General features: G+C 34.3%; 11 non-coding genes across 11 annotated transcripts; all 11 read right to left on the minus strand.

Moving 5' to 3' along the window:
- Nucleotides 1-10,896: 10,896 nt before the first annotated feature.
- Nucleotides 10,897-10,967, minus strand: Trnag-ccc (transfer RNA glycine (anticodon CCC)). The gene has a single exon. It is a non-coding gene; the product is annotated as a tRNA-Gly (tRNA).
- A 3,989-nt stretch (nt 10,968-14,956) lies between these two features.
- On the minus strand, nt 14,957-15,027 carry Trnag-ccc (transfer RNA glycine (anticodon CCC)). Its single transcript has one exon. It is a non-coding gene; the product is annotated as a tRNA-Gly (tRNA).
- Nucleotides 15,028-15,242: 215 nt separating this feature from the next.
- Nucleotides 15,243-15,315, minus strand: Trnat-cgu (transfer RNA threonine (anticodon CGU)). Its single transcript has one exon. It is a non-coding gene; the product is annotated as a tRNA-Thr (tRNA).
- A 616-nt stretch (nt 15,316-15,931) lies between these two features.
- Nucleotides 15,932-16,004, minus strand: Trnat-cgu (transfer RNA threonine (anticodon CGU)). Its single transcript has one exon. It is a non-coding gene; the product is annotated as a tRNA-Thr (tRNA).
- A 343-nt stretch (nt 16,005-16,347) lies between these two features.
- Trnag-ccc (transfer RNA glycine (anticodon CCC)) lies at nt 16,348-16,418 on the minus strand. The gene has a single exon. It is a non-coding gene; the product is annotated as a tRNA-Gly (tRNA).
- Nucleotides 16,419-16,633: 215 nt separating this feature from the next.
- On the minus strand, nt 16,634-16,706 carry Trnat-cgu (transfer RNA threonine (anticodon CGU)). The gene has a single exon. It is a non-coding gene; the product is annotated as a tRNA-Thr (tRNA).
- A 616-nt stretch (nt 16,707-17,322) lies between these two features.
- On the minus strand, nt 17,323-17,395 carry Trnat-cgu (transfer RNA threonine (anticodon CGU)). The gene has a single exon. It is a non-coding gene; the product is annotated as a tRNA-Thr (tRNA).
- Nucleotides 17,396-17,738: 343 nt separating this feature from the next.
- On the minus strand, nt 17,739-17,809 carry Trnag-ccc (transfer RNA glycine (anticodon CCC)). The gene has a single exon. It is a non-coding gene; the product is annotated as a tRNA-Gly (tRNA).
- Nucleotides 17,810-18,024: 215 nt separating this feature from the next.
- Trnat-cgu (transfer RNA threonine (anticodon CGU)) lies at nt 18,025-18,097 on the minus strand. The gene has a single exon. It is a non-coding gene; the product is annotated as a tRNA-Thr (tRNA).
- A 343-nt stretch (nt 18,098-18,440) lies between these two features.
- Nucleotides 18,441-18,511, minus strand: Trnag-ccc (transfer RNA glycine (anticodon CCC)). The gene has a single exon. It is a non-coding gene; the product is annotated as a tRNA-Gly (tRNA).
- Nucleotides 18,512-18,726: 215 nt separating this feature from the next.
- Trnat-cgu (transfer RNA threonine (anticodon CGU)) lies at nt 18,727-18,799 on the minus strand. Its single transcript has one exon. It is a non-coding gene; the product is annotated as a tRNA-Thr (tRNA).
- Between the last annotated feature and the right edge of the window lie 304 nt (nt 18,800-19,103).

Genomic DNA, 19,103 nt, shown 5'->3' on the forward strand with positions numbered 1-19,103 from the left:
AATTGATAAAAGCACCAAATCATCCCCTATCGTGTGTAATTAATAAAAGCACCAAATCATCACCTCACATGTGTAATTAATAAAAGCACAAAATCATCCCCTCTCGTGTGTAATTAATAAAAGCACCAAATCATCACCTCACGTGTGTAATTAATAAAAGCACCAAATCATCACTTCACGTGTGTAATTAATAAAAGCACCAAATCATCACCTCAGGTGTGTAATTAATAAAAGCACCAAATCATCCCCTCTCGTGTGTAATTAATAAAAGCATCAAATCATCACCTCACGTGTGTAATTAATAAAAGCACCAAATCATCACCTCACGTGTGTAATTAATAAAAGCACCAAATCATCCCCTCTCGTGTGTAATTAATGAAAGCACCAAATCATCCCCTCCCGTGTGTAATTAATAAAAACTCCAAATCATCACATCACGTGTGTAATTAATAAAAGCACCAAATCATCACCTCTTGTGTGTAATAAATAAAAGCACCAAATTATCCCCTCTCGTTTGTAATTAATAAAAGCACCAAATCATCACCTCTCGTGTATAATTTATAAAAGCATCAAATCATCCCCTCTCGTGTGTAATTAATAAAAGCACCAAATCATCACCTCACTTGTGTAATTAATAAAAGGACCAAATCATCACCTCTCGTGTGTAATTAATAAAAAGCACCAAATCATCCCCTCTCGTGTGTATTTAATAAAAGCACCAAATCATCTCCTCTTGTGTGTAATTAATAAAAGCACCAAATCATCACCTCACGTGTGTAATTAATAAAAGCACCGAATCATCACCTCACGTATGTAATTAATAAAAGCACCAAATTATCCCCTATCATGTGTAATTAATAAAAGCACCAAATCATCACCTCACGTGTGTAATTAATAAAAGCACAAAATCATCCCCTCTTGTGTGTAATTAATAAAAGCACCAAATCATCACCTCACGTGTGTAATTAATAAAAGCACCAAATCATCACTTCACGTGTGTAATTAATAAAAGCACCAAATCGTCACCTCACGTGTGTAATTAATAAAAGCACCAAATCATCCCCTCTCGTGTGTAATTAATAAAAGCACCAAATCATCACCTCACGTGTTGTAATTAATAAAAGCACCAAATCATCACCTCACGTGTGTAATTAATAAAAGCACAAAATCATCCCCTCTCGTGTGTAATTAATAAAAGCACCAAATCATCACTTCACGTGTGTAATTAATAAAAGCACCAAATCATCACCTCTCGTGTGTAATTAATAAAAGCACCAAATCATCACCTCACGTGTGTAATTAATAAAAGCACCAAATCATAACCTCTCGTGTGTAATTAATAAAAGCACCAAATCATCACCTCACGTGTGTAATTAATAAAAGCACCAAATCATCACCTCTCGTGTGTAATTAATAAAAGCATCAAATCATCCCCATTCGTGTGTAATTAATAAAAGCACCAAATCATCACCTCACGTGTGTAATTAATAAAAGCACCAAATCATCACCTCTCGTGTGTAATTTATAAAAAGCACCAAATCATCACCTCACGTGTGTAATTAATAAAAGCACCAAATCATCCCCTCTCGTGTGTAATTAATAAAAGCACCAAATCATCCCCTCTCGTGTGTAATTAATAAAAGCACCAAATCATCAACTCTCGTTTGTAATTAATAAAAGTAACAAATCATCACCTCTCGTGTGTAATTAATAAAAGCACCAAATCATCATTACCTCACGTGTGTAATTAATAAAAGCATTAAATCATCCCCTCTCGTGTGTAATTAATAAAAGCACCAAATCATCACCTCACGTGTGTAATTAATAAAAGCACCAACTCATCAACTCTCGTGTGTAATTAATAAAAGCACCAAATCATCACCTCTCGTGTGTAATTAATAAAAGCACCAAATCATCACCTCTCGTGTGTAATTAATAAAAGCACCAACTCATCAACTCTCGTGTGTAATTAATAAAAGCACCAAATCATCACCTCACGTGTGTAATTAATAAAACCACCAAATCATTCCCTCTCGTGTGTAATAAATTTAAGCACCAAATCATCACCTCTCGTGTGTAATTAATAAAAGCGCCAAATCATCACCTCACGTGTGTAATTAATAAAAGCACCAAATCATCACCTCTCGTGTGTAATTAATAAAAAGCACCCAATCATCCCCTTCCGTGTGTAATTAATAAAAGCACCAAATCATCCCCTCCCGTGTTATTAATAAAAGCACCAAATCATCACCTCTCGTGTGTAATTAATAAAAGCATCAAATCATCCCCATTCGTGTGTAATTAATAAAAGCACCAAATCATCACCTCACGTGTGTAATTAATAAAAGCACCAAATCATCACCTCTCGTGTGTAATTTATAAAAAGCACCAAATCATCCCCTATCGTGTGTAATTAATAAAAGCACCAAATCATCACCTCACGTGTGTAATTAATCAAAGCACCAAATCATCAACTCTCGTGTGTAATTAATAAAAGCACCAAATCATCACCTCACGTCTGTAATTAATAAAAACACCAAATCATCCCCTCTCGTGTGTAATTAATAAAAGCATCAAATCATCACCTCACGTGTGTAATTAATAAAAAGCACCAAATCATCACCTCACGTGTGTAATTAATAAAAGCACCAAATCATCCCCTCTCGTGTGTAATTAATAAAAGCACCAAATCATCCCCTCTCGTGTGTAATTAATAAAAGCACCAAATCATCAACTCTCGTTTGTAATTAATAAAAGTAACAAATCATCACCTCTCGTGTGTAATTAATAAAAGCACCAAATCATTACCTCACGTGTGTAATTAATAAAAGCATTAAATCATCCCCTCTCGTGTGTAATTAATAAAAGCACCAAATCATCACCTCACGTGTGTAATTAATAAAAGCACCAACTCATCAACTCTCGTGTGTAATTAATAAAAGCACCAAATCATCACCTCTCGTGTGTAATTAATAAAAGCACCAATTCATCACCTCTCGTGTGTAATTAATAAAAGCACCAACTCATCAACTCTCGTGTGTAATTAATAAAAGCACCAAATCATCACCTCACGTGTGTAATTAATAAAACCACCAAATCATTCCCTCTCGTGTGTAATAAATTTAAGCACCAAATCATCACCTCTCGTGTGTAATTAATAAAAGCGCCAAATCATCACCTCACGTGTGTAATTAATAAAAGCACCAAATCATCACCTCTCGTTTGTAATTAATAAAAAGCACCCAATCATCCCCTTCCGTGTGTAATTAATAAAAGCACCAAATCATCCCCTCCCGTGTTATTAATAAAAACTCCAAATCATCACCTCACGTGTGTAATTAATAAAAGCACCAAATCATCAACTCTTGTGTGTAATAAAAAAAAGAGCACCAAATCATCCCCTCTCGTTTGTAATAAATAAAAGCACCAAATCATCACCTCTCGTGTGTAATTAATAAAAGCATCAAATCATCCCCTCTCGTGTGTAATTAATAAAAGCACCAAATCATCACCTCACATGTGTAATTAATAAAAGCACCAAATCATCACCTCTCGTGTGTAATTAATAAAAGCACCAAATCATCACCTCACGTGTGTAATTAATAAAAGCACCAAATCATCACCTCTCGTGTGTAATAAATAAAAGCACCAAATCATCACCTCACGTGTGTAATTAATAAAAGCATCAAATCATCACCTCACGTGTATTTAATAAAAGCACCAAATCATCCTATTTCGTGTGTAATTAATAAAAGCACCAAATCACCACCTCACGTGTGTAATTAATAAAAGCACCAAATCATCACCTCTCGTGTGTAATTAATAAAAGCACCAAATCATCACCTCACGTGTGTAATTAATAAAAGCACCAAATCATCACCTCTCGTGTGTAATTAATAAAAGCATCAAATCATCCCCTCTCGTGTGTAATTAATAAAAGCACCAAATCATCACCTCACGTGTGTAATTAATAAAAGCAGCAAATCATCACCTCTCGTGTGTAATTAATAAAAAGCACCAAATCATCACGTCTCGTGTGTAATTAATAAAAGCACCAAATCATCACCTCACGTGTGTAATTAATTAAATCACCAAATCATCCCCTCTCGTGTGTAATTAATAAAAGCACCAAATCATCACCTCACGTGTGTAATTAATAAAAAGCACCAAATCATCACCTCACGTGTGTAAATAATAAAAGCACCAAATCATCCCCTCTCGTGTGTAATTAATAAAAGCATCAAATCATCCCCTCTCGTGTGTAATTAATAAAAGCACCAAATCATCACCTCACGTGTGTAATTAATAAAAAGCACCAAATCATCACCTCACGTATGTAATTAATAAAAGCACCAAATCATCCCCTCTCGTGTGTAATTAATAAAAGCACCAAATCATCCCCTCTCGTTTGTAATAAATAAAAGCACCAAATCATCACCTCTCGTGTGTAATTAATAAAAAGCACTCAATCATCCCCTTCCGTGTGTAATTAATAAAAGCACCAAATCATCCCCTATCGTGTGTAATTAATAAAAGCACCAAATCATCACCTCACGTGTGTAATTAATAAAAGCACAAAATCATCCCCTCTCGTGTGTAATTAATAAAAGCACCAAATCATCACCTCACGTGTGTAATTAATAAAAGCACCAAATCATCACTTCACGTGTGTAATTAATAAAAGCACCAAATCATCACCTCACGTGTGTAATTAATAAAAGCACCAAATCATCCCCTCTCGTGTGTAATTAATAAAAGCACCAAATCATCACCTCACGTGTGTAATTAATAAAAGCACCAAATCATCCCCTCTCGTGTGTAATTAATAAAAGCACCAAATCATCCCCTCTCGTTTGTAATAAATAAAAGCACCAAATCATCACCTCTCGTGTGTAATTAATAAAAAGCACTCAATCATCCCCTTCCGTGTGTAATTAATAAAAGCACCAAATCATCCCCTATCGTGTGTAATTAATAAAAGCACCAAATCATCACCTCACGTGTGTAATTAATAAAAGCACAAAATCATCCCCTCTCGTGTGTAATTAATAAAAGCACCAAATCATCACCTCACGTGTGTAATTAATAAAAGCACCAAATCATCACTTCACGTGTGTAATTAATAAAAGCACCAAATCATCACCTCACGTGTGTAATTAATAAAAGCACCAAATCATCCCCTCTCGTGTGTAATTAATAAAAGCACCAAATCATCACCTCACGTGTGTAATTAATAAAAGCACCAAATCATCACCTCACGTGTGTAATTAATAAAAGCACCAAATCATCCCCTCTCGTGTGTAATTGATAAAAGCACCAAATCATCCCCTCCCGTGTGTAATAAATAAAAACTCCAAATCATCACCTCACGTGTGTAATTAATAAAAGCACCAAATCATCACCTCTTGTGTGTAATAAATAAAAGCACCAAATCATCCCCTCTCGTTTGTAATTAATAAAAGCACCAAATCATCACCTCTCGTGTGTAATTAATAAAAGCATCAAATCATCCCCTCTCGTGTGTAATTTATAAAAGCACCAAATCATCACTTCACGTGTGTAATTAATAAAAGGACCAAATCATCACCTCTCGTGTGTTATTAATAAAAAGCACCAAATCATCCCCTCTCGTGTGTAATTAATAAAAGCACCAAATCATCACCTCATGTGTGTAATTAATAAAAGCACCAAATCATCACCTCACGTGTGTAATTAATAAAAACACCAAATCATCACCTCACCTGTGTAATTAATAAAAGCACCAAATCATCCCCTCTCGTGTGTAATTAATAAAAGCACCAAATCATCACCTCACGTGTGTAATTAATAAAAGCACCAAATCATCACCTCTCGTGTGTAATAAATAAAAGCACCAAATCATCACCTCACGTGTGTAATTAATAAAAGCATCAAATCATCACCTCACGTGTATTTAATAAAAGCACCAAATCATCCTATTTCGTGTGTAATTAATAAAAGCACCAAATCACCACCTCACGTGTGTAATTAATAAAAGCACCAAATCATCACCTCTCGTGTGTAATTAATAAAAGCACCAAATCATCCCCTCTCGTGTGTAATTAATAAAAGCACCAAATCATCACCTCACGTGTGTAATTAATAAAAGCACCAAATCATCACCTCACGTGTGTAATTAATAAAAGCACCAAATCATCCCCTCTCGTGTGTAATTAATAAAAGCACCAAATCATCCCCTCCCGTGTGTAATAAATAAAAACTCCAAATCATCACATCACGTGTGTAATTAATAAAAGCACCAAATCATCACCTCTTGTGTGTAATAAATAAAAGCACCAAATCATCCCCTCTCGTTTGTAATTAATAAAAGCACCAAATCATCACCTCTCGTGTGTAATTAATAAAAGCATCAAATCATCCCCTCTCGTGTGTAATTTATAAAAGCACCAAATCATCACTTCACGTGTGTAATTAATAAAAGGACCAAATCATCACCTCTCGTGTGTAATTAATAAAAAGCACCAAATCATCCCCTCTCGTGTGTAATTAATAAAAGCACCAAATCATCACCTCATGTGTGTAATTAATAAAAGCACCAAATCATCACCTCACGTGTGTAATTAATAAAAACACCAAATCATCACCTCACGTGTGTAATTAATAAAAGCACCAAATCATCCCCTCTCGTGTGTAATTAATAAAAGCACCAAATCATCACCTCACGTGTGTAATTAATAAAAGCACCAAATCATCACCTCTCGTGTGTAATAAATAAAAGCACCAAATCATCACCTCACGTGTGTAATTAATAAAAGCATCAAATCATCACCTCACGTGTATTTAATAAAAGCACCAAATCATCCTATTTCGTGTGTAATTAATAAAAGCACCAAATCACCACCTCACGTGTGTAATTAATAAAAGCACCAAATCATCACCTCTCGTGTGTAATTAATAAAAGCACCAAATCATCACCTCACGTGTGTAATTAATAAAAGCACCAAATCATCACCTCTCGTGTGTAATTAATAAAAGCATCAAATCATCCCCTCTCGTGTGTAATTAATAAAAGCACCAAATCATCACCTCACGTGTGTAATTAATAAAAGCAGCAAATCATCACCTCTCGTGTGTAATTAATAAAAAGCACCAAATCATCACCTCTCGTGTGTATTTAATAAAAGCACCAAATCATCACCTCACGTGTGTAATTAATTAAATCACCAAATCATCCCCTCTCGTGTGTAATTAATAAAAGCACCAAATCATCACCTCACGTGTGTAATTAATAAAAAGCACCAAATCATCACCTCACGTGTGTAAATAATAAAAGCACCAAATCATCCCCTCTCGTGTGTAAGTAATAAAAGCATCAAATCATCCCCTCTCGTGTGTAATTAATAAAAGCACCAAATCATCACCTCACGTGTGTAATTAATAAAAAGCACCAAATCATCACCTCACGTATGTAATTAATAAAAGCACCAAATCATCCCCTCTCGTGTGTAATTAATAAAAGCACCAAATCATCCCCTCTCGTTTGTAATTAATAAAAGCACCAAATCATCACCTCTCGTGTGTAATTAATAAATGCACCAAATCATCCCCTCTCGTGTGTAATTAATTATAGCAACAAATCATCAACTCTCGTGTGTAATTAATAAAAGCACCAAATCATCACCTCTCGTGTGTAATTAGTAAAAGCACCAAATCATCACCTCTCGTGTGTAATTAATGAAAGCACCAACTCATCCCCTCTCGTGTGTAATTAATAAAAGCACAAAATCATCCCCTCACGTGTACAATTAATAAAAGCACCAAATCATCACCTCTAGTGTGTAATTAATAAAAGCACCAAATCATCAACTCTCGTGTGTAATTAATAAAAGCACCAAATCATCCCCTCTCGTGTGTAATTAATAAAAGCACCAACTCATCCCCTCTCGTTTGTAATTAATAAAAGCACCAAATCATCACCTCTCGTGTGTAATTAATAAAAGCATCAAATCATCACCTCACGTGTGTAATTAATAAAATCATCAAATCATCACCTCACGTGTGTAATTAATAAAAGCACCAAATCATCCCCTCTCGTGTGTAATTAATAAAAGCACCAAATCATCACCTCTCGTGTGTAATTAATAAAAGCACCAAATCATCACCTCTCGTGTGTAATTAATAAAAGCACCAAATCACCACCTCTCGTGTGTAATTAATAAAAGCATCAAATCATCCCCTCTCGTGTGTAATCAATAAAAGCACCAAATCATCACCTCACGTGTGTAATTAATAAAAGCACCAAATCGTCACCTCACGTGTATAATTAATTAATAAATATATAACTTCTTTTCATATGTCATTAATAAATGCCCCATACCATCTCTATTTCATGTGTCGTTAAAAATTTACACATCTTTTTCCGTGTGTTATGTAATTTAATAAATGCACCATATCACCTTTTTTATGTGTCATTAATAAAAGCAACTTATCATCACCTCATGTGTGCAATTAATAAAAGCGTCCTCATCTCTCGTGTGTAATTAAGAAATGCACCATATCATCCCCATGATCTCCGCTCGTGTGTAATTCATAAATGAATCATATCGCCTCTTTTCATGTGTCATTAATAATATTTACACAGCTTTTTCCATGTATTATTTAATTTAATAGATGCACCATTTCAACTCTTTTTTACGCGTCATTTCATTCATAAATTCACCATAAATACACTTAATATTCATTAACGATTCAAATGGTGCATGTCTCATGAAAAAGTTTAACCACAACACAATCCAAAATCTAAACACGATATCTAACATAAGATGAACGCAATAACCACCCCCTTTCCAGATTTAAACCTTCCAGGCTCTAATCGGAATAGGGGAAATTCATAAATTGAAAATTAAAAGTATTATTATTCGAACAGGTTTGTTTTCAAAACCCCTTGTATTTATTTATCTGGATGAATTTCTGTAAAGCATGTAGTCGGTATCGTGTTTATGATAAAATATTTTTATAATGTAACAAAATATAAACTATTACAATTTTTTGATGCATCCATATTATTGTTGTAACATTTCTTAGTTCATAACAGTCAGGTATTCAATCATAAAACACATCTTCTTGACATATGGCCGAGACAAACTGATTTTGAAAAGATTGCAATACAAATTAAACAGCAAACCACAAAAAATAGTTTAAACGACTTCTAGAGGTTAAGTGTATCATAGTCTTCATCCTGGGAAAGTTCTATGTAAGATATGCCAAGCTCAAAAAAGTGTATGACCAATATAACACCTTTTAAATTTGTGCTGCTATTTTAACGTGTTTAAAATGTAGGTTCTCGTCATTTTTACGTTCGTTGGTTGTTTTGTTTGGTATGGTTGCTGTCTCTTCGTAAGTTCAACACATTTATCTCCGTTAATCGAGATTTTAACAATATTTTGTAGGATTTTACTTTGAGTATGATAATACATTTAGAATGGAAAGATTCCAGATTAGAATTTTCAAATCAACTGAATATGTCTAAACTAGAAATGGATGTTAAAATGATGAAAAACATTTGGGTCCCGGATTTTTATATTGTGAATGAAAAACATTCGTTTTTCCATAAAGTTCCATTTCCAAGCAAACTGATGCACATATACTCAGACGGTACTATTATCTATAAGTTGAGGTAAGATAGTGTTGTATCTCTTTCTATTTCTTTGATGTTTATAAGATAAGACCATCTTTACAAATTTTTTTGGCCGCCTGGCGTGTTATCGAACCATGAGTTGATATTGTTTTTTTTTTGTAGCCGTGTTATCGAACAATGTTTTGATATTGTTTTTATGCCGCAATGTTATCAAACCATGAATTAATATTGTTTTTTCCCCGCCATGTTATCGAACACGAGTGATTTTTTTTTGCCGCCGTGTTATCGAACCATATGTTGATATTGGTTTTTTTTTGCCGCCTGGTGTGTTACATGTATCCAACCATGAGTTTATGTTATCGAACCAAGACTTGATATTTTTTTGCCGCCGTGTTATCATTCTTTGATAACACGGCGGCAAAAAAAAATATCAATTTTTTCCCCCGCCGTGTTATCGGACCATGAGTTGATATTGTTTTTTTCTTCCGCCGTGTTATCGAACCATGAGTTGATATTGGTTTTTTTGTCGCCAATTTATCAAACCATGAGTTGATATTGTTTTTATTGCCGCCTGGTGTCTTATTCAACCGTGAGTTGATATTGTTTTTTTGCCTTCATGTTATCGAACCATAACTTGATTTTTTTTGCCGCCCTGATATCGAACCATGAGTTGATAGTATTTCTTTTTCCCCGCCATGTTATCAAACCATAAGTTGATGTTGTTTTTTTTTTTGCAGCCGTGTTATCGAACCATGTTCAATAAAGAATAAGAAATTATTTGTATAAAAACAACAAATTGAAAGAGCAAAAATTAGTAAGACGCAAGGTGCTTTACGTAAAAAGGTGGTAAAACCTTTCCGGATGAGGGTCGAATCTTTGACACCTGGTTTACGAGACCAGTGCTCTAACCACTGAGCTATAGGGGCTTTGACGCATCTTTCGCTTAATGTAGTATATGTTCATCAGGCAGAATTTCTCTCTAAATTTGATGTAAAAAGGCCAAATTCAGGATAGAAAACCAGAAAACTCATTTTGTTCAGTTCCCTTTCTAAGGAAAGCATGCATTTAGTCACTCAAAATAATATATGATGCTTTGGCTAAAACCGAAGAAAGTATTTACTAGCTAGTGAATAGAAATGGTTGAAATCGAAACATACCTATAAATAGTAATTACATGATGCATTCGTGAAAGACAAAAATATCTACATGAAAAGAAAACAAACCTTAAACTTTTTTATTAGTTTTTCAATTTTTGGAGTGTGTAAAAGGTGGCAAAAATTTGCGCCGCCCGGGAATCGAACCCGGGTCGCAAGAATGGGAATTTTGCATGATACCACTACACCAGCGGCGCTTCAATATGGAGTAGTGAATTTTATATATTTCTATATATCCGGGTACCCTGTAATACTACAATTTGTCTATATATAATAATTGTTCATTATAAAATAAATCAACTTGTCATATGCATCTAACATTTTTGCAACAGACATGTAGTGAAATCGAGAAAACTGTTATTTGCAATAGGAGCAAAAATTTGTAAGGAACAAGGGTATTTGCGTAAAAAGGTGGCAAATAAAGGCAACAGTAGTATACCGCTGTTCAAAACTCATAAATCCATGGAAAAAAAATAAAAAAATCGGGGTAACAAACTAAAACCGAGGGAAACGCATTAAATATAAGAGGAGAACAACGACACAACACCGAAACGCAACAAGCAACAGACAAAACACCACGAGAATAACAAATATAACATCAAAACCAAATACGTGAATTTGGGATAGACAAGTACCGTGCCACGTCTTATCTCAATATCTCAAAAATAAGAGAAAACACAAACGACTCAACGTTAAAATGCAACACACACAGCAACGAACAATATTATAACAATGGCCATCTTCCTGACTTGGTACAGGACACTTTTAAAGGGGAATAAAAGTGGTGGGTTGAACCTGGTTTTATGGCATGCCAAACCTCGCACTTTAATGGCAAAGTTAAATATAACATTGAAATGACAACATAATATTACAGGACTACAATACAAATAAATAGGAGAACACATTAGACAAAGAAAAACATGATGAATAGATAACAAAAGGCATCATGTTTAAAATTCAATACGCCAAAAACGCGTCTTGTCCACACAAGACTCACCAGTGACGCCCAGATATAAAACTTTGAAAGTGAAAAAAGTACAAAGTTGTACGGCACTGAAGATCAAAAGTTGAAAAGGTTTTGCCAAATACGGCATTGTTTGTATGCCCGGGATAAGAACATTCTTATTATATAGATCAATTCATGCTATTGCAAACAGTAAATTTTATCAAATGAATATGAAAGAGATATACATAATGAAAATGAAGTATTAACTAAATACAGAAAACTAAACCCCAATACATAACGCCCAGATATAAAAGATCGAAAGTGAAAAAAGTACAAAGTTGTACAGCACTGAAGATCAAAAATTGAAAAGGTTTTGCCAAATACGGCATTGTATTTATGCCCGGGATAAGAACACCATTATTATATAGAACGATTCATGCTATTGCAAACAGTAAATTTTAACAAATGAATATGAAAGATATATACATAATGAAACTGAAGTATAAACTTATTACAGAAAACTAAACCCGAATACATGATGCTAAGTTCAATACAACATAGACACACCCGAATCAGTCCAGGCGTCAACGCAATTAACAAAATGACGTCACATACGATGGCGAAAGGGCAAACGTTACGCCACATTTGAATTTATGAAATTCAGAAACAGCATGACGTCACACATGAAAAACTATAATTCAAAAGTGAGATAGAATTAGGATTGCTTTAAGATTATATTAGAACTAAATACTGATAATTCATTAAAACAAAATGCATATTGCAATACTTATTAATAGCAATAAACTGTAATATATATATATATGTCCAGTTTGTTATGAATTCAACTTCAAACGTAATTAATCGTACAAAATTCAATATAATTAATAAAGGCGGTGATTAATTTTTCTATCCGTAACACCTAAATATAATAAAAAGACGTCAACACATTTGACAAAATCCGATGAGAATTACAGATATAACAATAAACATGTAAACTAAATACATGAATTTGGGATAAACAAGTACAGAAACACGTCTTATAGTAATACGAATTCACATTCAGCAAAACAGTCACAATCGGGAATAAGTCACGTTAGGTAATTAAAAGATTAGACGACATAATGACAAACCACAATCTACCATGTGGTAAAAATGTCCTTAGCTAGGTTGCTTAAAGAGACATCATATGGATCCACCAATTCGTGATGGTGTCCATAAAATTTACGGAGTGTCAATTTTAATCTGTCCTCCTCATAACTTTGTTGGAGCAGTTTCTTCGTAAGGAGCACACTCTTGTATATGAAGTCCGTATAGTGTGAACAAGCACGTGAATAACGTATCAATTGTGATATGTAAACACCATACGAAGGGGCAGAGGGTATGTTACTGCTAAGAAATGGGAAATTGATAATTGGGAAGTTGAAATCGTCCCGTTTATCATAGATTTTCGTGTGAAGTCGTCCATCTACGTCAATATTGAGGAAAAGATCAAGGTATGAAGCAGTCCTTCTAGTATCAGTAGTATCCTTAATTTCAAGTTCACTGGGATATATGAGATGTAAGTATTGGCTGAAGTATGGCAAAATCTGCCCCCAGTGAGAGTCGAACTCACGACCCCTGGTTTACGATACCAGTGCTCTTTTTTTTTTTTATCTTTATTATAATCACACTTCGTATTTACATATCACAGTTCAGAATTACACATCAATGAAAACAATATTATCAATTATTGTCCTTTCTCTGAAAAGAAATATTCAATATTCTACATTTACAATTCATATGCGTGAAATATTTTTCACGAACACAATTATCTTCATGACTATATACTCATATATAGATATCATATCATATTCTATAGAAACATATTCATATACTTATATTCTAACTCACTCTTATCTATCATTCAGCACATACATTCAAATTGATAAAAAGCTTACACAGAATACAAAGAAAAATTAGAGTGAAAAATTATTATGACGTCTTATTTTCCGACGGAGGACAAAAATAATACAATAGAAATATTGTTCGCACTGGGCTGGATTCCATTCCACAACGCAATCAAATTTCGAAGTATTAAATATCGAGTCAATCATCAGCTATTTTAAGACATTCAAACAGAGCACAAAAATTATCAAAATATTTTGAAAAACTTTTTCACAACATTCTCACAAACAACATACAAACTATCTCTCTTACAAATCAACATATAATAAAATAATAAAACAATTAAAGTTTTTTATTAGTCGCAAATTCTATCATCTCATCTAGTCCTTTTCTCACATCATCAGTCATCAATTTCGGTATAGTTCTTACATCACGAAAATCTTCAGTCAACACTTTATTAAATTTATAGAAACCTCGGTCACTACAATCGAGTATTTCAAATTCTTTATCATCTATATGATACAATATCAGACGATTCCTCAATGTTTTTCCGATCAATATTTCGTTGCGACCTCCTGATTGTTTCAAAACAAATTTTGGAATTAACTTAATGTCAGTTGCAATATTTGACGGCAATGTTGGTTTACTTTTGTCATTGTTTTCTACTAATTTATCGCGTTGAGATGTAGCAGATAAAATATCCCTGTAATTTACTTTACTAAGCGGCGGAAACTCTGAAAGTTCATCCTCTTTTGTACTACATTTATTCCTTTCAATTTTGTCAATGGACAATCTACCTTTGTTTTTATTTACATTTTTTCTATTCACACAATTAACTGATACAGACAATTCTTTACCTGTATCGATTGCACACAGTTCTATATTTGGACGTTCTATACCGGTTTCAATGTTACCTGAACATGCTATAACGGAGGCATCAGACGGGTTATCTTTTTTCCTGGTTTACGAGACCAGTGCTCTAACCACTGAGCTATAGGGGCTTTGACGCATCTTTCGCTTAATGTAGTATATGTTCATCAGGCAAAATTTCTCTCTAAATTTGATGTAAAAAGGCCAAATTCAGGATAGAAAACCAGAAAACTCATTTTGTTCAGTTCCCTTTCTAAGGAAAGCATGCATTTAGCCACTCAAATTAATAATATGATACTTTGGCTTAAACCGACGAAAGTATTTACTAGCTAGTGAATAGAAAGGGTTGAAATCAAACATACATATACATAGTAATTACATGATGCATTCGTGAAAGACAAAAATATCTACATGAAAAGAAAATAAACCTTAAACTTTTTTTATTACTTTTTCAATTTTCAAAGTGTGTAAAAGGTGGCAAAAATTTGCGCCGCCCGGGAATCGAACCCGGGTCGCAAGAATGGGAATCTTGCATGATACCACTACACCAGCGGCGCTTCAATAGGAAGTAGTGAATTTTATCTATTTCTATATATCCGGGTACCCTGTGATACTACAATTTGTTTACTGTTCATTATAAAATAAATCAACTTGTCATATGCATCTAACATTCTTGCAACATACATGTAGTGAATTCGAGAAATCTGTTATTTGCAATAAGAGCAAAAATTTGTAAGAAGCAAGGGTATTTGCGTAAAAAGGTGGCAAAATCTGCCCCCAGTGAGAGTCGAACTCACGACCCCTGGTTTACGAGACCAGTGCTCTAACCACTGAGCTATAGGGGCTTTGACGCATCTTTCGCTTAATGTAGTATATGTTCATCAGGCAAAATTTGATGTAAAAAGGCCAAATTCAGGATAGAAAACCAGAAAACTCATTTTGTTCAGTTCCCTTTCTAAGGAAAGCATGCATTTAGCCACTCAAATTAATAATATGATACTTTGGCTTAAACCGACGAAAGTATTTACTAGCTAGTGAATAGAAAGGGTTGAAATCAAACATACATATACATAGTAATTACATGATGCATTCGTGAAAGACAAAAATATCTACATGAAAAGAAAATAAACCTTAAACTTTTTTTATTACTTTTTCAATTTTCAAAGTGTGTAAAAGGTGGCAAAAATTTGCGCCGCCCGGGTCGCAAGAATGAAAATCTTGCATGATACCACTACACCAGCGGCGCTTCAATAGGAAGTAGTGAATTTTATCTATTTCTATATATCCGGGTACCCTGTGATACTACAATTTGTTTACTGTTCATTATAAAATAAATCAACTTGTCATATGCATCTAACATTCTTGCAACATACATGTAGTGAATTCGAGAAATCTGTTATTTGCAATAAGAGCAAAAATTTGTAAGAAGCAAGGGTATTTGCGTAAAAAGGTGGCAAAATCTGCCCCCAGTGAGAGTCGAACTCACGACCCCTGGTTTACGAGACCAGTGCTCTAACCACTGAGCTATAGGGGCTTTGACGCATCTTTCGCTTAATGTAGTATATGTTCATCAGGCAAAATTTGATGTAAAAAGGCCAAATTCAGGATAGAAAACCAGAAAACTCATTTTGTTCAGTTCCCTTTCTAAGGAAAGCATGCATTTAGCCACTCAAATTAATAATATGATACTTTGGCTTAAACCGACGAAAGTATTTACTAGCTAGTGAATAGAAAGGGTTGAAATCAAACATACATATACATAGTAATTACATGATGCATTCGTGAAAGACAAAAATATCTACATGAAAAGAAAATAAACCTTAAACTTTTTTTATTACTTTTTCAATTTTCAAAGTGTGTAAAAGGTGGCAAAAATTTGCGCCGCCCGGGAATCGAACCCGGGTCGCAAGAATGGGAATCTTGCATGATACCACTACACCAGCGGCGCTTCAATAGGAAGTAGTGAATTTTATCTATTTCTATATATCCGGGTACCCTGTGATACTACAATTTGTTTACTGTTCATTATAAAATAAATCAACTTGTCATATGCATCTAACATTCTTGCAACATACATGTAGTGAATTCGAGAAATCTGTTATTTGCAATAAGAGCAAAAATTTGTAAGAAGCAAGGGTATTTGCGTAAAAAGGTGGCAAAATCTGCCCCCAGTGAGAGTCGAACTCACGACCCCTGGTTTACGAGACCAGTGCTCTAACCACTGAGCTATAGGGGCTTTGACGCATCTTTCGCTTAATGTAGTATATGTTCATCAGGCAAAATTTGATGTAAAAAGGCCAAATTCAGGATAGAAAACCAGAAAACTCATTTTGTTCAGTTCCCTTTCTAAGGAAAGCATGCATTTAGCCACTCAAATTAATAATATGATACTTTGGCTTAAACCGACGAAAGTATTTACTAGCTAGTGAATAGAAAGGGTTGAAATCAAACATACATATACATAGTAATTACATGATGCATTCGTGAAAGACAAAAATATCTACATGAAAAGAAAATAAACCTTAAACTTTTTTTATTACTTTTTCAATTTTCAAAGTGTGTAAAAGGTGGCAAAAATTTGCGCCGCCCGGGTCGCAAGAATGAAAATCTTGCATGATACCACTACACCAGCGGCGCTTCAATAGGAAGTAGTGAATTTTATCTATTTCTATATATCCGGGTACCCTGTGATACTACAATTTGTTTACTGTTCATTATAAAATAAATCAACTTGTCATATGCATCTAACATTCTTGCAACATACATGTAGTGAATTCGAGAAATCTGTTATTTGCAATAAGAGCAAAAATTTGTAAGAAGCAAGGGTATTTGCGTAAAAAGGTGGCAAAATCTGCCCCCAGTGAGAGTCGAACTCACGACCCCTGGTTTACGAGACCAGTGCTCTAACCACTGAGCTATAGGGGCTTTGACGCATCTTTCGCTTAATGTAGTATATGTTCATCAGGCAAAATTTGATGTAAAAAGGCCAAATTCAGGATAGAAAACCAGAAAACTCATTTTGTTCAGTTCCCTTTCTAAGGAAAGCATGCATTTAGCCACTCAAATTAATAATATGATACTTTGGCTTAAACCGACGAAAGTATTTACTAGCTAGTGAATAGAAAGGGTTGAAATCAAACATACATATACATAGTAATTACATGATGCATTCGTGAAAGACAAAAATATCTACATGAAAAGAAAATAAACCTTAAACTTTTTTTATTACTTTTTCAATTTTCAAAGTGTGTAAAAGGTGGCAAAAATTTGCGCCGCCCGGGAATCGAACCCGGGTCGCAAGAATGGGAATCTTGCATGATACCACTACACCAGCGGCGCTTCAATAGGAAGTAGTGAATTTTATCTATTTCTATATATCCGGGTACCCTGTGATACTACAATTTGTTTACTGTTCATTATAAAATAAATCAACTTGTCATATGCATCTAACATTCTTGCAACATACATGTAGTGAATTCGAGAAATCTGTTATTTGCAATAAGAGCAAAAATTTGTAAGAAGCAAGGGTATTTGCGTAAAAAGGTGGCAAAATCTGCCCCCAGTGAGAGTCGAACTCACGACCCCTGGTTTACGAGACCAGTGCTCTAACCACTGAGCTATAGGGGCTTTGACGCATCTTTCGCTTAATGTAGTATATGTTCATCAGGCAAAATTTGATGTAAAAAGGCCAAATTCAGGATAGAAAACCAGAAAACTCATTTTGTTCAGTTCCCTTTCTAAGGAAAGCATGCATTTAGCCACTCAAATTAATAATATGATACTTTGGCTTAAACCGACGAAAGTATTTACTAGCTAGTGAATAGAAAGGGTTGAAATCAAACATACATATACATAGTAATTACATGATGCATTCGTGAAAGACAAAAATATCTACATGAAAAGAAAATAAACCTTAAACTTTTTTTATTACTTTTTCAATTTTCAAAGTGTGTAAAAGGTGGCAAAAATTTGCGCCGCCCGGGAATCGAACCCGGGTCGCAAGAATGGGAATCTTGCATGATACCACTACACCAGCGGCGCTTCAATAGGAAGTAGTGAATTTGATCTATTTCTATATATCCGGGTACCCTGTGATACTACAATTTGTTTACTGTTCATTATAAAATAAATCAACTTGTCATATGCATCTAACATTCTTGCAACATACATGTAGTGAATTCGAGAAATCTGTTATTTGCAATAAGAGCAAAAATTTGTAAGAAGCAAGGGTATTTGCGTAAAAAGGTGGCAAAATCTGCCCCCAGTGAGAGTCGAACTCACGACCCCTGGTTTACGAGACCAGTGCTCTAACCACTGAGCTATAGGGGCTTTGACGCATTTTTCGCTTAATGTAGTATATGTTCATCAGGCAAAATTTGATGTAAAAAGGCCAAATTCAGGATAGAAAACCAGAAAACTCATTTTGTTCAGTTCCCTTTCTAAGGAAAGCATGCATTTAGCCACTCAAATTAATAATATGATACTTTGGCTTAAACCGACGAAAGTATTTACTAGCTAGTGAATAGAAAGGGTTGAAATCAAACATACATATACATAGTAATTACATGATGCATTCGTGAAAGACAAAAATGTCTACATGAAAAGAAAATAAACCTTAAACTTTTTTTATTAC

The sequence above is a fragment of the Mytilus trossulus genome, unplaced genomic scaffold, assembly GCF_036588685.1.
Source record: "Mytilus trossulus isolate FHL-02 unplaced genomic scaffold, PNRI_Mtr1.1.1.hap1 h1tg000070l__unscaffolded, whole genome shotgun sequence".
NCBI lineage: Eukaryota > Metazoa > Mollusca > Bivalvia > Mytilida > Mytilidae > Mytilus > Mytilus trossulus.